General features: G+C 28.7%; 1 pseudogene across 1 annotated transcript; it reads left to right on the forward strand.

Annotated features, from left to right (window-relative positions):
- The first annotated feature begins 11,223 nt into the window (after positions 1-11,223).
- Positions 11,224-12,506, forward strand: LOC120085646 (bZIP transcription factor 44 pseudogene; annotated as a pseudogene). Its single transcript, XR_016527402.1, has one exon. The product of XR_016527402.1 is annotated as a bZIP transcription factor 44 pseudogene (transcript).
- Positions 12,507-21,036: the final 8,530 nt, after the last annotated feature.

Genomic DNA, 21,036 nt, shown 5'->3' on the forward strand with positions numbered 1-21,036 from the left:
ACTTAATATCAAAGGATAATGACAGAGATAATGAGATATAGAGATTAATAACCCAGTTTGGTGCAATATCATCTACTACATTTGGGGGGATGTGTGCTCGATGGAAAGAAACATCACTAAACAAAGATTATAGTAATTATAACGAAGTATTTATCTAATAGACTCCCTTTGTAGTGACTCACATACAACTTACTCTTCAATTTCAACTTATACTCCCTTAATTTTGAACTCTGATCACTTCCACAATAACACTTCTTCAAAATTTATATGAGATCCCTTGAATACAACGTACTTAAGCTCCAAGTGTGAGACCCCTTCATCTTCATAAGTAAGTTTTTCTCAAGCTTTGATTGAGCTCTTCTCAATAAACATCGAAACCTCATCTCGAGTTTTCACTTACTCACTAAGTGAATTGTTATACTCACAACAATCCAAACAAGCCTAATGGATTTTTGGAACAAACACACTATAAGGAAAAATAAAGTTTTTCCATTCCCCGTATATAAAGATTGAGGCTTAAATAATTTCTATGCTCAAAACTTGCAATGCACACACTTTTCTAATAAGAAGACTAATCCTAAAAATTAAACAAGACCACAATACATATGGTTAGCTTTAAGAAGTTTTGGAGGAAGGAAGAAAAAATCTCTGCAAGAAAAAAAAGGAAGGTAAGTCACGAAATCTGCATATCATGCCGATAAATAAGGAAAAAATATTATGCAGAATTTGCTATCCATGACGTAACATTGTGCTTGACGTTATACATAACATGTTGCAAAACATGTCCCTGAAGATAGGAAAGTAACCAATAAATATGTACTACACGTATCAACACATGTATAAGAAAAAATTTCTATGCAAAAGTTGTATGACACTAAACATATTGCACAAACAATTATGCTGTCTTATTGAATTTTTATATTTTCAATTATGTGTCTAACTGTATGCCAAACTTATTTTACATTTTTAAGACTTCACTCCAACCTTTCAATTTTATGCATAGTATGTTCATGGATTTTTGTTCATAAAATATGAAATGGTAGTGATTTATATTTAGATATTTTTAAACGTGTATGATGTATTAGATATAAAATTCAAAATATTAGAGATTTATTAGACATTTAGAAAAAAATTACATTCGATATCATCGTGAAAATTTTTAGACCTCATCTAGTAATCATTTAAACCCTATTTGGTAATCGCTTTGTTTTTAGTTTTTGTTTTTGAAAATAATTAAGCCTATGAACACTATTGCCACCTCCAAATTTCTTCCTTTATTATCTACTTTTCACCAATGATTTGAAAAATCAAGTCATATTTTGAGAACTTTTTAAAAGCAATTTCTTTTAGTTTTCAAAATTTAGCTTGGTTTTTTAAATTATTGGTGAAAGTAGATAATAAAAACAGAAATTTGGAGGCAGAAACAATGTTCATAGGCTTAATTTTAAAAAACAAAACAAAAACCAAAATGGTTACCAAATGGGGTCTTAGTTTTCAAAAAGTTGTTTTTTTAATTTTAGAATTTGGCTAAAAATTCAGTTTTTGTACTTAAGAAATATGCAAATTATTGTAAAATATATGAAGTTGCTTCAGTGGCTTGGGTCACATTATGTTAGAGATCAACCATCAACCAAGTTTTGAACAAGTGTGGACACGCACAAACACATACACACTCGTGCGTCCATACATACTTATAATTTTTTTAAAATATATATAATATTTAAATTTTCGTGCATGTGAAGCATACCCGAAAAACTTAATTCTATTTTAAAATACATAGAGATATAGAAATTTTTTTAGATTTTTATAAAATCATTTTACTAAAATTGATTGAATGGTTTTTTTTCCTTATATATTTAAGTAAATAATTATGTAAAGGTTTTATATATATATATATATTAATTAGTATTACTTAATATAAATATCATATCTCATTGCATCTAAAATTACATTTATTTAAAAGTTAAATGATAAGTTGTCTTTAAATTTTGAAAATTGTGAGTAATTATTATAAGTCCATCAACTTTCAATTTTGACTTCTTTCCCTTAAAAATGTCCAAAGTTTCAAGCTTTTAAACAGCCCTTTTTTCCTTTATTTTTTCTTTTAAATAAATAGTCCATATTTCTGCTTTTCTACAAATATTCCAAATATATAAACAAACACCCAATATTTTTTTAAATGAATTATATACCAAATATATTTATAAATTATTTTTATTTTTTATTTTTATAAATATATGTAATATTTAATTTTTAGCACGCTTGCCAGAACAATTTAATTCCATTTTTAACTCAGAAATATACGAATATTTTTAGATCTTAAGATCATTATACGAATATTTTTATTTGAATGGTTTTTTACTTATATATATCTAAGTGAATAATCCTGTAAATATTTATAATGATTTTTTCTTAATTAGTATAACTTAACATAAAGATCATATCTTTAATATTCATGGTATTTTTTTATGGGATATCTTTTGATACGCAAATATCCATTGATATATCCTTAAATTTGATATTTTCATATTCATATCAATTGGAAAATTTATGGTAAAAATTGATACAATATAATAAATTAAAGATTTTTTTTTTCCAAAAAAATAGAGAAAAAGTGAAATTGATGAAAAAAATTTCATATAGATGGAAAAATAAGATAGGTGATGTTCCTTTTTTTCCCCTTTGGTAACATGATGTGCTTGAAAATACAAAAAAGTAAACTCACATAAATATCGTCAAGGTAATGCATACATTAACTAGTTATAATAAAGAAGGTAGAGAAATCTTAAATGCAAAATTATATATATAAAAAAGGGCATTTTTAAATATAAAAATCTATTTAAAAATATTTATCTTTTATAGCAAAAAGTTCTAAAAGTACAAAGTATTTTTAGAACTTTTTGATATAAAATATAAATATTTTCTGGATTTTTCTATTTATAAGAATTTTCCTAAAAGAAATGTTTTTGAACGGTGCATTTTGTGTAAAAAAAATATTCTGAAACTTTAAAAAAATTAAAAAATACTCTTAAACTTTTAAAAATAGTTAAAAAAATACCCTTAAACTTAAGAAAAATTCAAAGGTACCCTTACCACTAATACCTCGTTGCAAAACTAGCTCTATTTTTAAAAAAAAGGTTTAAAAATGTTTCTGTAGTTAGTATAGTGAATAATTTGTTTTAGATTTTCTTGGGTTTGAGAAAACCAATTTTTAAAACAAATTATATAGATATCCTCTTTATTTTTTCCTACATAACTCTCATTTTCCCCCTATATATCCAATCTTTACACCAACTTTTTCGGTAACCAAAATAAAAACCATAACTGCAAGTTAAAATAAAAAATTTCACAAAATTTCAAAATCAAAATCTCCCCTTAAAACATACCAAAACGATAAATAACCAAATACAAAAAGAAAATACATTTGACTATTAACACATACTCAACTACTAATTTACAATTTTGTTAAAACATTTAAGTTCTAAGATCCCTTCATGCTTCTGCTTTCGTTATTCTTTTTCTTCTTTTTATAATCTATATACCTTAGTTGAAGTGAACAATTTTATTTATTTATTATTATTTTCATATAAACAAATGTCAAACAGTTAACAAAAGGGGAGTAAGAAAGTATTGAAGAAGAGAAGGGAGAAAATAGAGGAAAAATAAAGAATTAAGAGGGAATAGACGATTTTTGTTTATATATACTAATCGTAAGGATATTTTATTATTTTTTTAAAAAAAGTTTAAAGGTATTTTTTAAACTTTTTTAGAGTTAAAAGGATATTTTTGAAACTTTTAAAAGTTCTAGAGTAAATTTAGAGATATTGGTATAATTTAACCCTAAAATAGTTCATGAAATAAGATATTCACAATTGACATGACAAAGTTTTTTTTAATCTTTTTTTTTTCTTTCTAGGAATGTTAAAAGAAAGTTAACATAAAGAAAAAAGAAATATGTTGACATTGGAATATTGATATTTGAAATTGTGGAGATTATCATTGACAAACCAATGGCTAGGGCTATACCCATAAGCAAGGAAGAAGTTAAACCCACCAATTTGAGAAATTAGAAAATAGAGTAAAAACATACTTGAAATAAAACACAAAGTTAGATTTTGAGATCTTGACTAAAGGTGGAAAAAGAAAAAAGGGATTTTGATTTGAGTCCAAATCCAATGGCCAACAAACCCATGGGGGGCTCCTACTGACCCACCATCCCTAAATTTATCCAACCCATCTCTCTTTTGGCCTTTAGGACCCCACATACTAATCTTTTTAAAATTAGCCACATTTTTTCAAGTTGTTGGCTTGGTAAATCTAAATGGATAATACTTTAAACATGATTCATAGTTCATATAATTATTTGGTCATATACAAGCTTTTGTTTTTCATACTTCCTCAAATCTCACTTCCAAATGTTTTTAAACATTTTTTTTTTTTAATTTAGACCTATTTGATAATCATTTTATTTTATTTTTTTTGAAAATTGTATCTACAGACACTTCTTTTACCTCCAAATTTCTCTATCATGTACTTTTCACCAATGGTTTAAAGATTAAAGCCAAATTTTGAGAACTAAAAAAAGTAGCTTTCAAGAAGTTGTTTTTGTTTTTAGAATTTGACTAACAATTCAAACATTGTATTTAAGAAAGACGTAAATCATTGTTAAAAATGTAGATGATATCGACTTAGTTTTTAAAAGCAAAATAAAAATCAAATGGTTACCAAATAGGACCTCAGGAATTGTAAATTTTGAATTTGTGATGTAAAACTATTCTCTTTTAAAATTTGTGACAAATAATTTTTATAACTGGTTAGGTAAATCGAGAGTAATCATCAATGAACAAGACAAAATAACGATACCCATTGATAGTGGAGATAGGAGTAGGTCCCCAAATATTAGAATGAACTAAGTCAAAAGGTTGACTTATAGAACTAGACTGGAAAAAAGATAATGTAGGTTATTTTGCAAGTTTGCAATTCAAATAGTCAAAGGATACAAATTTGAAGACATTATTCAAATTGTTACTAGAGATTAAATGACGGAGTTTTTCAAAAGAAGCATGACCGAGACGGAGATGCCACTGATATATAGCAAAGTTAGTGACGGCAATAGAAAGAGAACAAATAGGAAGCTGAAGCGATGTGAGTTCATTGCAACCTGTACCAACTGTCTGTCCCATTTGTGGATCCTGAACCTGACACCCAGTAGAAGAAAAAGACACAATTAAACCAAGATCACACAATTTCCCGACAAAGACAAGGTTAAAGGTCAGATTTAGAACAAAATAAGTATTGGAAAGCTGCATCTTGGAAGTATCAATGGAGCCAACATGGGATATAGTCATACAACTGCCATCAGCAGCATAAATGAGAGGAAGAGAAAAATCAGACATCATATGGTTGCTACAAGCGGAGGAATTGGATGAAATCATTTGAAATGTAGGCAGAGAAGGATCAGAATCAATTGAGGAGACAACAACAATAACAAAAGTAGAGGTAGGATCATATTTAAATTGTCGAGACTTGGAAGTATGTCCTGGCGGTCGTGGTGGTCGTGTAGGGTAGTTGTCCAAAATATGATATCATTTGTGACAGTATTTGCACTCGACTTTTGTGCAGTCAACAAACTTATGCCCAGTAAGCTTGTAGTTTTTACATAAGGTAGCTTCAGAAGTACTAGGCAAATGAGTGCTTACGAAGACAACTTCAAATTGCTTGGAAGAAGTGATACCAAGATGTTTTTCTTCAAACAAAATTTCCTTGATTGCTGCATCTAGCGACGAGAGAGGACTACGGTGTAGCAAAGCAACACGAATCGACTCATATTTTGGACGAGACCCCATAAAAACCTTGATAAGACGAAGATGATCAGTATAAATTTTAACTTGATCCAATTATGTCCAAATTGGTTGAAGCTTGGCCAAATAGTCATTAACGGATTGCCCCGTCTCCTGATTAAAGTTTACAAGAGTATTGTGTAGTTGATAATAGTGAGCTAAGCCAACGGACTGGAACCGGGTGGACAGGAAATCCCACAAACTCTTGGCATCATCAAACACATCAAACTGAATGTGAATAGCTAGTATAGACGTATTTCCGAGCCAAGTGATGATCTGATAGTTTTTGTTATCCCAATCCTTTAACTGTTCGATGAATTTAGTATCGTCCTCAGTGGATTTCTTGACTGGCTGAGAAATATCACCAGTGACAATGTGTTATAATTTATGCTCAATTAGAAAACTCTTCATTTGATGAACCTAATTAATGTAATTTCTCCCATCAAGAATAGTATTGATGGGCGAAATACATGATCCTTTTTCATGTGGCTTGGTGATTGGGAAGAGAAGAAACAGGCTCAACTGCCTGGCTTGACTAAAAATGGCTTAGCGGCTTGGCTTTTACTGAATCGGCTCAGCTCAGTCAACACATATCGACTCGGCTCGACTCGACTCAAATCTGAAAGCACACCGAATTTGGAAGTACCGAATCTGGAAAGCTTGATCGGATCTGAGATTTTGGATCAGGTTTAGTGCGTCTTGACCAGATCTGGAATAGAGGAGTTGGAAGGGCATCGAATAGGGTTGGCGTGGAGGCAGAAGTCTTGACCACTGGAAGGTTTGCGTCAAAGCTCATCGGAGGAACTCGCATGGATAGATTGCGTCGAAGCTCACTGGAGGACAGATTGCATAGGAGAGGCTCGGCTCGGCTTGACTTGGGTTACGTCGAAGCTCACTGGATTTAGAAGCGCATGGAAGTGAGTTGACTCATCGGATCTAAGGAGATATCCACCAAAAGATTTGAAGCCAGACAAATTTGGAGCAAGCAGAAGTTAAGGAAGAAAGGGCTCTGATACCATGTAGAAGTATGTATTTATCAAAAGTATGCATTTACAATGAGTGTACAAAAGTATAAATACTACACTAACAGCCTAAGAATAGATCCTACAAAAGCTCTAACCATGCTAAAGACTCTCCAACTAAGAGGACTAAGTATACATTCACATTAGGAATGTTGATAATTTGAGATTGAGCTATATTTTAGGTTGGTTCGGGTGTTTTCCTCCAATATTATTTGTTTTATGGTTGAGTTTGAATATTGTATGATCAAATTTATTAATATATTTGTAGTAGGATTCAAATAGGTTAAAAATAATTTTGGTATTTTATACTTTTGTTGTAAAGTTAGTACATAACGGTTTAGTCCGTCCTTACAATATAAAATATTATAAAAATTTTATGAAATTTTATACAAATTGATAGGCTCTCTTAAATAGACTAAATATGTATATTTTGAAGAATAATTTTATGAACCAAGAAGACTAAAAATACTCAAAATCTTCCTAAAGAGCAGAGGACACTCAACTAGCTAGGGACTATACACCCAATAGGCACCACGATCTATATATCTTCAGGCAAAAAATTTGGGAATTAAAAAAATTTACAACAGCATGCACTAAAGAATAGACGACAAAATTACATTGTCACTTAAAAAAAAAAAAAACGAAAAGAAAAGAGAAACCATCCCTATGCGATGGGTGATCACCAAAGTGGCATCTACCACGTTCTTAGTTTCTGACACATTAATATATGTATTATGCATACAATAAAGATCACTAAATTGACACATGATAAAAATATATATACTTTATCAAGTTAGAGTTCTGTACAATAAAGCATATATACATTTTTCATTATATGAACTAAATTCTTACCTAAAAAAATTTATACAATAAATTGTTACAAAGTTGAAATTACAGGAACAAATTAATCATTATATACAAAAATTTAAGACTAAATTGCTACTTTAATAAAAGTATAAAAACTAAAAGTTTTTTTTTTTTTAATCTTTTTCTATTTTGCTCGAGAAACATTGAGCGGAGTATTAATTAGTTATTTTTCAGCCTAATCCTCTCCTAGCTTGGTTTTTATTGTACAATTAAATTGAATTTAGAATTTGATTTGATGAAATTAAAGTTGATGAGATTAAACTTTATCGAATCAACTTGGTAGAAAGTAAAAGTGACCTTTGTTTTGTTAAAAGTTATTGGTTTACTTAGGGAGTGGGTTTGGATGAAAAAATTAGAACCATGAATGCCATCTCTAATCTAAAATGAAAAAGAATATTCCGACTTCAGCATAAAAGTATATTTCATTCAGAATATTCCGTTCAAGATTGACTAATAGTTTAAAATAAAATAAGTTTAGAAACCTTAACTTGATATTGTGACTTTACTCAAAAGAAATATAATAATAATGGGTTAAAAAAAACGTGACAGAGATTTTATTTTTCTTATAATAATTTTGATGGGGTAATTTTAGATCAAAGTGCAGAATCGACATCAAGCAAAAATAGAAACAACAAAATCAAGATAATCGTAAGATTTGGGCTGAAATGTAGCAACTTTGGACTAAAATGGACATAAGAAAGGAGACTAACTTGGACCTTGGCTAACGTCGAATCTCACAAAATGCTTAATAAGACTTGCCTCATGCATGCCTTGGTCCAAAATAAGCCTAAGGGAAGGTGTTCGACTCTAACAAAATATTAAATGGGGACACGTCCCTTGCACTCTCCAGTCAAGTGGATTAAATAATAACTTTAATGCAACTTTGAAATCCTATTATGAAGGACCTAGGTCAACTACACCTATAAATACATCATGATAGTTTTGGCAAGTTTATTCTAATACTCAAATCCACTAATTACTATATATATACATTTTCTAATTTAAGCATCGGAGCTTATGTGGTTAGTACCACATTGGTGTGTAGAGATCTTTCCATCTTACTAGTCACGTTCGTCCTTGAATTACAATTTATCATTATTGTCATGTGAAACATAGGTACATTTTTTTTTTTTTTTTTTTTGAATTTTGGCATCAACATAATTAAATGATTGGTTGTTTCTTTGTTTAGTCTAATTTACTGTTTTTCTAAACAAATTATCTCTTGAATGATGAATTTTAAAATCATATTAGACTAAAATCGTGGATAATGCATAAAAAATTCAACGGAAGAATATTTAAAGAGGATTTGGTAGGTATGCGTCAATCTATGGTAAAGAATTTCATATGGTTGAATTTCAATTAGGAGTAATGAAATGTAGTTTCTAAAATATCTTGGGAGTTAAATACATTTTGGTCATTTAAATTCAAATTTTTTATTCCATTTTTAAAATTTTAAAAGAAACATTTTATTCAGATTTAAAAAATAATTCTAAATAATGTTCGGAGTTAGTTGATTAATGGAAGGCATTGGGCTATGTCTAAATGACAAAATAATAAATTAATGTCATATTGTTTTTTTTTTTTTTTTATCAATTAAGTTCATCGACCGTTTTATTTTTATAATGTTCATATACTGTTTTATGTAAAAATTTATATAAATGAACAAATAATCTACATATTTTATGCCCATATATATGTTTTTAATTTTCTTAATTAATATGAACATAATTTAATTGATATAAAATTTATAGTTTGTAAACTCAACTTCGTGATGAAAGGTTTGATTTCCTACTTCAGTATTATTAAAAAAAAAAACACTAATTTTCTAATATTTTTACTTGTTTTTTTAAGCTTGTAAGCAGTTTGTTTTAGAAGAGATGCCCAATCTTTTATTACTTTTCTTTAAAAAAAAAATCTGTTAAGAAAAAGTCAAAGTTCATTAATCCACATAATAAATAATCATTTCAAAAATGACGATTTAAATCTCAATATTTAATTAAAGTGGAACGGATAATTAAAATTTGAAATAATATTTGTGTTCTTAAAGAGACGTGAATTAATAAAATTCTTACTTGACAACATAATTTTGTTGTCATATTAGAAAAAACATTATAAAATTGGAATAAAGTTTTTGCTTAGCGCCTTAATCAAAGCTTAAGTAAGTTTTTTTAAAAAAATAAAAAATAAAAAAGTCTAAAAATGTATGACTGGCAATTTCAGTTCGTGAGCAGCATTTTGCGCGTGCTTGTGAACATGTGATGACTCGTCACCATTTCCACTTCTAAAGTTTCAATACACTTTTTTTTTCTTCATTAAATAAATTAATTTCTGACCATCTAACTTTATGCCTTCTTTTTACTGTCAAATAGTATTTTAAAGGTGTTTCCATCAAATATTATATATAAAAAAATAAACTTAGGTCATAAAGTTGTGTGTGTAATTTGTAGAGTTTAATTTCAAAAGTTGATTATTTGTTGTAATAAATTCAATTTCTACTCTTAAAATCAGCCAATTTTGTCTTAAAGTTTTAACTAAAATTGTTGAGGCTAGAATTTATGTGCTTCTTTCACTTCCAACCTAATTTTTTTTGGTTTGGTCTTGCTTTCAAAGCCGACCTGTATGAAAGTTTCTTGCATTGGTATGGTGCCAAACCTATCATATTCTAAGATCTAAATTAGTGTAGGAAGTATAGAGTTCAACTAAACACATATAATCAAAATCAAATATTTTATTTAGAGACTACTTGCTCTTTCTTTTGGATTTGTAGAATAAAGTTATTTATAATACGTTGTTTATGATTACTCGTGACTCCAAAAACTAAATTTTTGTTGCAATATTTATCTCAAGACTTCGATATTATTTACCCTTATTATTATATTTATCTTAAACTTACCATTTTCAACCATGATTTGACCCTAAGTGTCTCTAAAGCCCCCATTAGGTGAACATAGAAATATTTATTGAAGACTCTTTAAACAAAGCTTAATAAAAGATAAATGTTGTAATAGATCTTGCTTTTCATTAAAATAATAATAATAATAATAAACTAAGCATTGTCTTATCTTGTCAAATTAATAGTGAGAGTTAAATATTTATAATACCTTAAATATATATTTACAAAATTTCTTCTAATTTTTTAAAGTCCACTAACTAAAGAGTGGATGATGAAATCTTGAACTTTCAAGATGAAAATAACCATTTTATCTCATTATCTTATTTTTTCCCCAAGTTTGACAACATGCAAAGGTAAAAAAAAGGGAATTTTTCTAATTCCATGGGATACTTATTCTTATTTTACTATATAAATTTATTTTTGTAAATATTTAGTACAGACAATATCTAATCATCTTATAAAATTATCTAATCAAATAATCATTTACTTTTTTTTTAAAAAAACTTAATTCATATTTTATTTGTGATAAAAATAGGATGCATACAAATGGTCGCATCCGACTTGTTAAAAAAAAGTTAAACTTCTTAACTATTTGATTAGTAATAAATGTGTTAACCAAGCCATTTAAATGTTAGTATGTCTATCCATTAAACTTTTCCTTTTTTTTTTTTTTTTTTTTTTTTTATATCTTTTAAAAAACTCTTTATGATGCAACGCAGCAGCTTCGCTCATTTTCCCGATTATTCTATCCATTTCCAATGGGCATTTCTGTTCTATAAAATCCGCCATCGTTTCTCCCCAAAACCTCTCCTCTCCATTTCCTCTCTTTAAGCTCTCTTTCAATCTCTCTGTCTCTCTGTTTTTCATCCTTTTCTCTGCTTTTCCCAGATTTTCTCTAGAAAATTTGCAGGGCTGTTTTAATGCTTCGATTCTTTTCCTTTCATTCTTCGTATTCATGTCTCCTGTAGTCAGTGAGATCCTTCTCTCTGGTTTCATCATCAACTCCGCTCTTCGCCGCCGCACTCATCTAGTTCAATCTTTCTCTGTCGTCTTCCTCTACTGGTTCTATAATTTCTCATGAACTAGCTCCCAATTTCCAATTGCAATTCTCCAAAATTTTCCAATAATCGCTAAAATTACCAACTGGGTTCTTTAATTTGTGCCATTTCCAGCAAAACCCATATCGATTTTCATCTCGTTTTCCCACACAAACACACGGAAGAAGAAACTCCTCTGTTTTCCTCTGTTTTAGACACGGCCTGTTTCAATGGCATCGCCTGTTGGAAGTTCATCTGGATCTCCGAGCTCCGACGAAGATCTGCGGCAAATCGTGGATCAGAGGAAGAGGAAGAGAATGATATCGAATCGAGAATCGGCTCGCCGATCTAGGATGCGAAAACAGAAGCAACTCGATGATCTGACGTCTCAGGTGGGCCAAATCAGAACAGAGAATGAGCAAATCGCCGTCAATATCAATTTCACCACCCAACTTTATGTGAACCTGGAGGCGGAGAACTCTGTTCTCCGGGCCCAGATGGTGGAGCTCCGCCACAGATTGGATTCGCTTAATGAAATCATAAGCTTCATGAACTCAAGTACTAGAAATCTGTTTGATTCTGAGGACCACCATGAAGTTTCTGGCATCGATGGGTTTGTTGACTCATGGGGATTCCCATTTCTCAACCAGCCAATCATGGCGGCTGGTGATTTGTTTATGTGTTGAGGGAAAAGGAAAAGCCAACCAAGACAGGGTGGCTTTCTTTCATCATTGTTATTGGTACTTTGGTGTTGTTTAATGTGGATATGTTCTTACTTTCAAATGTAATCAATGTACCTTTAATGATAATTATATATATTAAAAAACCCCTTTTCTTGGTGTACAAATCCTATGTGAGGCTCTCAATAAAAGTTGAAAATTTTAAAAATAGGTTATAAAAACTATTTTAAAAAAGATTTATTTTTGAAAGAGCAAAAAATTTTTAGAAACTTTTTAGGTTGGAAATTAGAATAGTAATTTTCCCTAGTTTATTTAGTTAAACAACATGTGAGAGGTTTGGTTAATGAAACCTTCCTCTCTTAGTGGACAAAATATATTTATAATAAATTTAATTAATTCAAAAAATCAAGATAAATTTTGAATTAAATAAGGAAGAGTTGACAAATTGTGGTTTAAGAGTGAAACTCATGTGTATATTTCAGTTTATCCTTATTATTATTATTATTTTTTTTTTAAAAAAAAAACTAAAAGGAGTTGTTGGGTATTGAATGTGTTAAAAAGGCAACAATGCTCAAAATCATCTTATTCCTTCCTTTTGAAGTAATAAGTTCAAATTTCTACAGACATTTTTTAGAAAAAAAACAAAAAAAATATTAAACTTATTGTTGATTGATAAAAATAGAATATATAATCAAATGATTCCTCTACCCCTCCTAGCTAAACTTTAATATTTCTTTCCTTTTGTAAAATCTTCTTTTGAAATATAATTTATTTAGTGCATTATTCTTGTTTAAAACAAAAAGAGAGGGCTTTATTATATACTTTCTAGTTCTCAATGGTCCATTTTGTACCAAATGAGTAGAGAAATGGCTAAAAAAAGTGAGCATTATTGGTGAAGAGAGAGGAGGAAAAAAAGATAACATTATTATTTGGTCATGATTGGTTGGCATGCTATTGGTTTGGGATTTGCATGGATATATTTAATTTAAGAAATTGTGTTTATTTCTCTAAAAAATGATAAAAATTCTTTTCAAATAAATATTAAAAAAACTAGTATAGCATTTATCCTACTAATTTTTAAGTCAGAGATTCGATTCCTATCCTTCATATTAAAAAAAGTATTCCTCATATTAGAAGAAAAATGTATTAGGTAAAAGAACAAATATGAATAATTGGACTTTGCCTAGTGGAAGAACAATACAAACAAAATATATGATTTCATTTATCTATTATTTTCTTTAACATTATTGAAAGGATGATGCAAAACCAAATTCTGATCACACCCCTTTTCCTTTGCCACTCATTTTTCTTTCTTCTTCCTCATCACAATATAAAATAAAACAAAGCTTACAAATAAGTATACAAAGTTGTGATACTATCTGGTGTAGTGTATGCATCTGTTTTGAATTCTACTTTTTAGGTTTATGTCTTTAGAAGGGAAAATTGGAAAAAAAAAGAAAAACTGGTTGAAACTAATGTTGGTTTGGGCTAAAATCGGCTCGATTTGGTTTGCAAAATAGAAAAAAATCTAATAATTTCGGTCGGATGGGGTTAAATGGGGATCGATGTTGTTGAGGTATCTTGTTTGATTTCGTGGGAAGTACAAATTTTTATTTATATCTATCCCCTTTTATTTAACTAAAGATGAGTTTGAATTGATTAGAGAAAAAAATGTTTTCTAGAAAAGTCATTTTCATTTAAAACTCTTTTTACAAAAATTGTTTAAGAAACACTTTGAATGTGTTTCAAAAGTTATTTTATGTGGTTGTCAAACACTTCAAAATTTTTTAAAATAATTTATTTTCAAAATTAAACACTTTAAAAGTTAAACTAAACACATTCTAATTCACACAAACTCGTAATTCTTTTGTTAACTCACGCCCATGTGACCATCATACTAAATGGACTAAATCGTCGGTTAATCGAATCAAGTGGTTTGAATATATGTTGTTAGCTCAATTCGGTTTAATAATTTTTTTAATTAGCTTAGTGGTTTGGCTTTGGTTCAACACATACTTTCTATGTTTTTAACGAAGTTTATTTTTTTTTTAACCAATGTGTGGAATTATATTCATACTTAAAAACAACCATCTATCTTACAAACAAAACAATCTAGGGCCAATTGCACATTTAGCAAAAAAAAAAAAAAAAAACATTATAAAATTTCAGCCCATGACTTCATGTTTTCAGATTTTACAGAAATGGCATAAACATCCAATCCATCTCAATTACTAAATCTGAAAAGTCCAAAAACATCCTTAAAAGTTTATTATATCCGATATACTGTCAACATATTATTCATAGCCTTGAAAGTCATATGATATGTGATATATTGTTGATATGTTGATTGATATGTGACATACTACTTATCCACTATTAAAATTGTTGAAAGTTGTTTGACATGTATTGATATAATATTGATATATTTAAAAGTTGTTTGATATCTGAAATCAATTGATATGTGATACACTATTGATATTCTTGAAATCTATTTAATATGTACTGGTATATTATTGATATACTTTTGATAGACTTGAAAGTTGTTTGTATTTGATATACTACTGATATACTATTGATATTCTTGAAAGTTGATTGATAGGTGATATATTGCTGATATGTTAGTCATTTTTGAAAGTTGTTTGATATGTATTGGTATATTGTTGATATACTACCGATACACTTCAAACTTGATTGATATGTGACATATTATTGATATACTATTGACTTTTTTAAAGTTATTTAATGTTTATTGATATAAGTTATATTATTGACACAGTTAAAAGTTGATTGATATGTGATACACATTGCTGATACAAATGAAATGTTGATTGTTGTTAGATATACTATTGATACACTTATGTCTTACATCAAGTATTTACTAATTGAATATCTAATATACTCATATCTTATATATGATATATTGTTGATATAGTTAGAATGTCACTTATAAAATGGAATATGAATGCTTTACTTCAAAATAAGTTACTGATTGAATGTTGCTTGTTGTTAGATATATTGAATGTTAATTTTTGTTAGATATATTGTCGATACACTCATATCTTATTTCAAGTATTCATTGATTGATGTCTGATACACTCATGTCTTACATCAGATATACTACAGATACTCTTGGAACATCATGCTTATAAAATGAAACATACATGCTTTACGAATATACTCTCTTTAGGTATATCCATTATGTAACACTTTGATATTTTAACATACAAGCTTAATGATATACTTTAATATTGTATATACCAGTTAACTAAGACAATATGATTGTAGTTAGAATATTAATCATGGTAATTTGTGCCAAGGTTTGTGGTCGTTGCCCTGCTTGTGGTTCTAACGTGGTCTGAGGTCAAATGATGGTCAGGTGTTTGCGTTGTGGCTGTCGTCGCCGGACGACGCTCATCGGCAAGAAGGAGCAAAAGAAGAAAACGATATGGATGGGGCGGGGACTGCGATCAAAGGGAGAATGAGAGTTCATATCTAAAGGCAATTTGGGAATAATGAAGAAACCAAAAATAAAATTTTAGAAAAATGTCATATCGTGGCAATGCAAAATATAGGTGACACACCTTCAATATTGTAGTCCTCATTTGCCACCTTTTGCAAATTCTCAAGAATCCAACAATAGAAAATATTAGTTTCAATCATGGTTAGAAAAAAAGAAATAGAATTTGTAGATGGATCATTGTATGTTTATAATTTTCCTCTCTTAAAATGAATTATCATTAGAAGTAGTTCAAGGTATTGTTATAAATAGAAACAGGAATGTACTTTATTATTCAAAGTTTTACCTTGAAATCAATATAGGAGAAGGTATTGATGTCAATATCAAACATTAATATACAAAATAATGATATTACTTAAACAAAAGAGAGTAATTAAGGGTCGGCTACATGTCTTAAGTGTGGTTATAACTAATTATTAGTTTAACCTTAAGTAGTTAAGTCACGTTTGATTGATTTTATAAAATTACAACATTCAAAAATTGTTTTTATAAAATTCCATATATATGATTTATATATATTTTTATGAGAAGATATATTTTTTATATTTAAATTTACCAGTTACGTACAAAGAAGAGTCGCATCCTTCCCTTATTTTATATTATAAATTTAGGTCTGCTTAGGTCACAAGTAAACATACATTTCACTCTCTTTCATGGTTTGAATTTCCAGTTTTATATTATGTTTAATATATTGAAGGTTTAATGTCAAGTCTACTTTATAAAGTTTATGGTTGTGCCTAATAAGATCATAAACTATAAATATATCATATTTAAATATTATATTTAACAAGTCTTAAGTATATTCGACAATAAACAAAACTTAAGACATAAAATTAAATTTTGTATTTAATAAGACATGAATCTCTTAGTTTTCTATTCAATAGGTTCGTGGTTTTTATAAAATATCTTCTTTTTTTTAATAGGTAATACTATTGTACAACAACAAGAGGGATCCCACAGCCCGAGATCAAAACACCAAAGCAACAAAAGCACCTACAAAGACGCACGTGGCGAAAAAACAGAACCAACAAAAAAGACAATACGAACAAAAAATCAAAACATCCAGAAAAACACAAAACACCCCACAATCTAAGGATCTAAGAAACTGGACAAATAGAGTTAAAGATTTGTTGAAACACTCAATATTTGAAAGTTTGATGATTCATTGGAAATAAAATTAAAATTTTAAGGATTTATATAAACATTTTTTTAAGGTTCAGATAAATATTAGATACAAAATCGAAAGTTCAACAACCTATTAGAATTTTTTTTTAATATTTTGACCTATTTAACACAAACTTAAAAATTCAAATATTAAACTTCTACTTAACCTATATATTAATTGGAACAACTAATTTTTTGTTTGGGGGTGTATTAGATTGAGTAAAATAATAGATTTCATTTTAAAATTTTCGATTGTATGTCTTGAGGCACTGAGTTGAGTTATCAAGTCTTGAGTTAATATGTTTATGGAATTAGAAAATCTATGCTTGGGGTTCAGAATTGAGTTATTAAGTAAGAGATATCTAGTACAGTTTTTTGTAACTAAAGAAATCTATTTTTTTTGTTGGTTATTATTTTTTGTTTAACCATATTTACACACATATTTTCTCCAATTTTCAACACTAAATTGAATGTGTCAACTTAAAAATTTCACATATTTTACAATTTTTGCATGTAATCATTGTAGTCCTTGAGGTAAACAAAATACTCTAATTTCACGCAAACAACAAAATTATAATATACTTTCACGTTAAAGTAGATTGTATGAATAAAATATGCACACACAATAATAATAATAATAAGTCCTTATATTGTATGTTAATTGGGGTTTATCATGTATGCATGTTGGTTGGTTTAAAGCATTTGTATATATCACTATTCATAAATATGACATAGAAAACTCTAACTTTATATCCAAAATTGAGACTACATGTTTAAATCCATGCAACTTTTTAATTATTTTATTAAAACACGCATCTCATTTTTTTTAAGTACAAATGTATATGTAATATATAGGCTTTCCTTATGAAATAGAAATTATTTTTAGGAAAAATTACAAAAATCACACTTAAAGTAGGGTGGTAGTCATAATTACACTCTCAAATTTTTAATTGTGTAAAGTTAAAGCTCTTAAAATTATAAAAGTGTTACAATTATATTTTTAATTTACATAGTTGTAGAAATTGGACTTCGAACCATATTAAATCACTATAAGAAAAAGGTTTTTTTTATAGCTTTTCAAGATAAGCTATAAAAAACCTAAAATTTTAAAACGATGCACGCACACATGAAAAGATGGTGAGAGGAAAAATATATTTTGTGCAAAAAAATCGTGGAGTTTCCTTCTTTTCTCTTTTTCCCTCTTCTCTCTTTTTCTATAAATATTGAAATTAGTCGAAGTCATCCCCCCTCTCTCCTTCTTCTTCTTCTTTCAGAAATCTTCTCACGAAAATTGTCGACGCCCACGTTTCTTTTTTCCCTCATTCCTTTCTTTTTCCTCAACACACATCTTTCTTTTTTCAATCAACCACATAAATTTAACTCGACAGTCAAATTAGGGCTTCCAAACAAAGATAAAGTTGAAATTGATCTTTATCTCCATTAATTTTTTTTCTTAATCTTCTCGTCTCTCCTTTCTGAAGCTACCATTCCAAACTCTCTAGAGAGACCGTGTGGTTTTCTTCTTGATATTACTTAGAAAGGCTCGAAAGTGCTTGAAATGATTTGATGGTGCTTGAAAACGCGCTTGACACCGATTAAAATGTATTTTTCTTCTTTCTAACAAGAGTATGAAAGTGCGTTGTTTGATCTTGTAGGATGGGTAACTTCACTTTCTTGGACATATTGCGGTGTTTTCTTCCTAAATTATTGAAAAACATTATGGAATATAAAACTGGTTTAGATTTATGTGTGTAGATTGTGATGGGTTTTGTGAAATGTTTTCATCTTTTGACTTTCTTTAATAAATAATAAATGGTTTTGACCATGCTTTTTTTTCTTGATTGGTTCATGTACATAGATGTTCTAGTTGGGGAATGAGATATTGGGATGTATATTTGGGTTTAAGGTGAAAAGAGATTACACGCTGATTGTTTGTTAAATTTTTGAAGAATTTTGACAATGCTTGGTTTTAAAGAAAATAGTAGACAATACTTTGAAAATCTTCTATCATCCTTTTCAAATAGCATTCATCTTACTAAATACTCAAAATAAAAAGAGATTAAACTTTCAAACATTATTTTTCATGTCTCTTTGAGTAGACCTACTTTCTTCTTATCTTCCCTTCTCTGCATTCTCTATATCTCTTAATTTCTTTAACTTGTCACTTTCTGTTTTTTGATTAACTGTTTTGAGTTTAGTATTTTTGTTCCTTAAAAAATTAGTACATCTAATAGTGTCTGTGTAGTTTGAGGTTGAAACTCAATATGATGTTGAGAATATTGGGGAATGATAAAATGAAAAATGTACAAGAGCTGCTGAACTTGAAAATCTTCATTATGGCCTTTCTGTGAAACATGCTGTTTTGAAAGTTTTTTTTTCTTTACCTTCCACCTTCGTTTTTGCTTCCCCTTATATCTGCTTTGCATTTTCTTGTATTGGCTGTGGGTTGTTTTTGAATTGTCAAATTTTGCAGGTGAATATTTTTACTAATTATCATTGGCTTACTTTTATTTACATATTCTTGTTGAAATTTATGTTTATATGTAGTCCATGTTATTCTTTCTTGCTAATTATTATTTTCTTGCGTAAATTAGCTTGAAAGAGATAAATTTAAAGTTTTATCTTTTAATCGTTGCTTTGATTTTCTTGTTAAATTGCCTTATTCCTTTGTAGGTTGCTTGTTGATTGCTTAATTTCTAATTTTCATGTTTGCTGCATATTTGGTTGTTGATTTGACTTTTTATTTAACTAATGGCAATGCAGCGATTTAAAATTTTTTTCATAGTAATATTTATCAACATTTTAGCATATTGGTCAATGTACTTATCTTGTTTCCATAAATTTGATAATTCACTATTGCTCCCACCAAATATCTAATATTTTGAAGTTTTGGGGTTAAATAAATTATTTTTCTATCAATTTGAGAATATCCTTATGTCAGGTGAGACAGATGAAGAGTTGATCTCAACCTGATAAGTCAAAAACTTAGAAGACCTCATACTCAAAGAAGAACCAAAGACAGCAAAAAACTTAAATATAGTACTTTGAATTCATGTTTGACATGATACCATAATTGAATCTTTATCTCATGTGTTTAGTTTTTCACTTTAGATTGTTGCATTCATCGTAGAGGTTTATTTTTCTTTAATCTCCATTTTTGCATGTGGGTATGTTTCTCGATTTTCTTTTTCAATTTTTTTTATCATTAAATATTCGATCCTATATAATGTTTTCTCTATAAATACAAAGCCAATGAATTGCATATGATGGTTTAATTCTTGTCTCTGATGGTGAGAATCATAATTCCTTATACTATAAATCATTTATTCTGATACTTCATATTCAAGTGGAACTAAAGATCTTTTTGTAGGTAACATTCCAAAGATCTTGTGATTTTTAAAGAATGATTTCTATATGGATGTGTAGCCATTGATTTGAACTTTAAAGATTATTTTCATGAATTATTTTTATTATAAATATGATTTCCAAGTTTGTTTACTTGAAAATGAAGTATTAGTTTTAAATTGTGACTAATTATTATTTGACAGGTTTGTGGGTGAATCCTTGCACTAATCTATCTTCCATTTTTTTCTGCATTATTTTCTTTTGATTGGTTTGATATAGCGTTTAAAAAGTATTAGTTTCTTTTCTTACTCTATTTGCAGAAATGATCATCTTAGATTTAAATCTTCCTGTACCTTTTTATCTTTTTATGCTTATTGTATGTGTGTCCTTATTTCAATATACCTATCTATTCATTTTCATGATCTTGGGAACTTAACATGATTGATTGATCGATCTAATTCAATATTGATATGATTATATTTTTGCAAGAACTCCGATCCATTCAAGTGCTTTTAAGTTAGTTTTGTTCTATGTTGTAGCTTTTTATTGAATGCTAGAATGAAGGATATCATCAATTTATGCATGGTCTTCCATTTAGATAAATCTTAATGGAAACTATTTTTCAATTTTGCATTCCCATTCCACTTATGTTCCTAATCTTTAGTGTGCCT

Source organism: Benincasa hispida, chromosome 1 (assembly GCF_027475165.1).
Source record: "Benincasa hispida cultivar pf3 chromosome 1, pf3_genome.v1.1, whole genome shotgun sequence".
Lineage (NCBI taxonomy): Eukaryota > Viridiplantae > Streptophyta > Magnoliopsida > Cucurbitales > Cucurbitaceae > Benincasa > Benincasa hispida.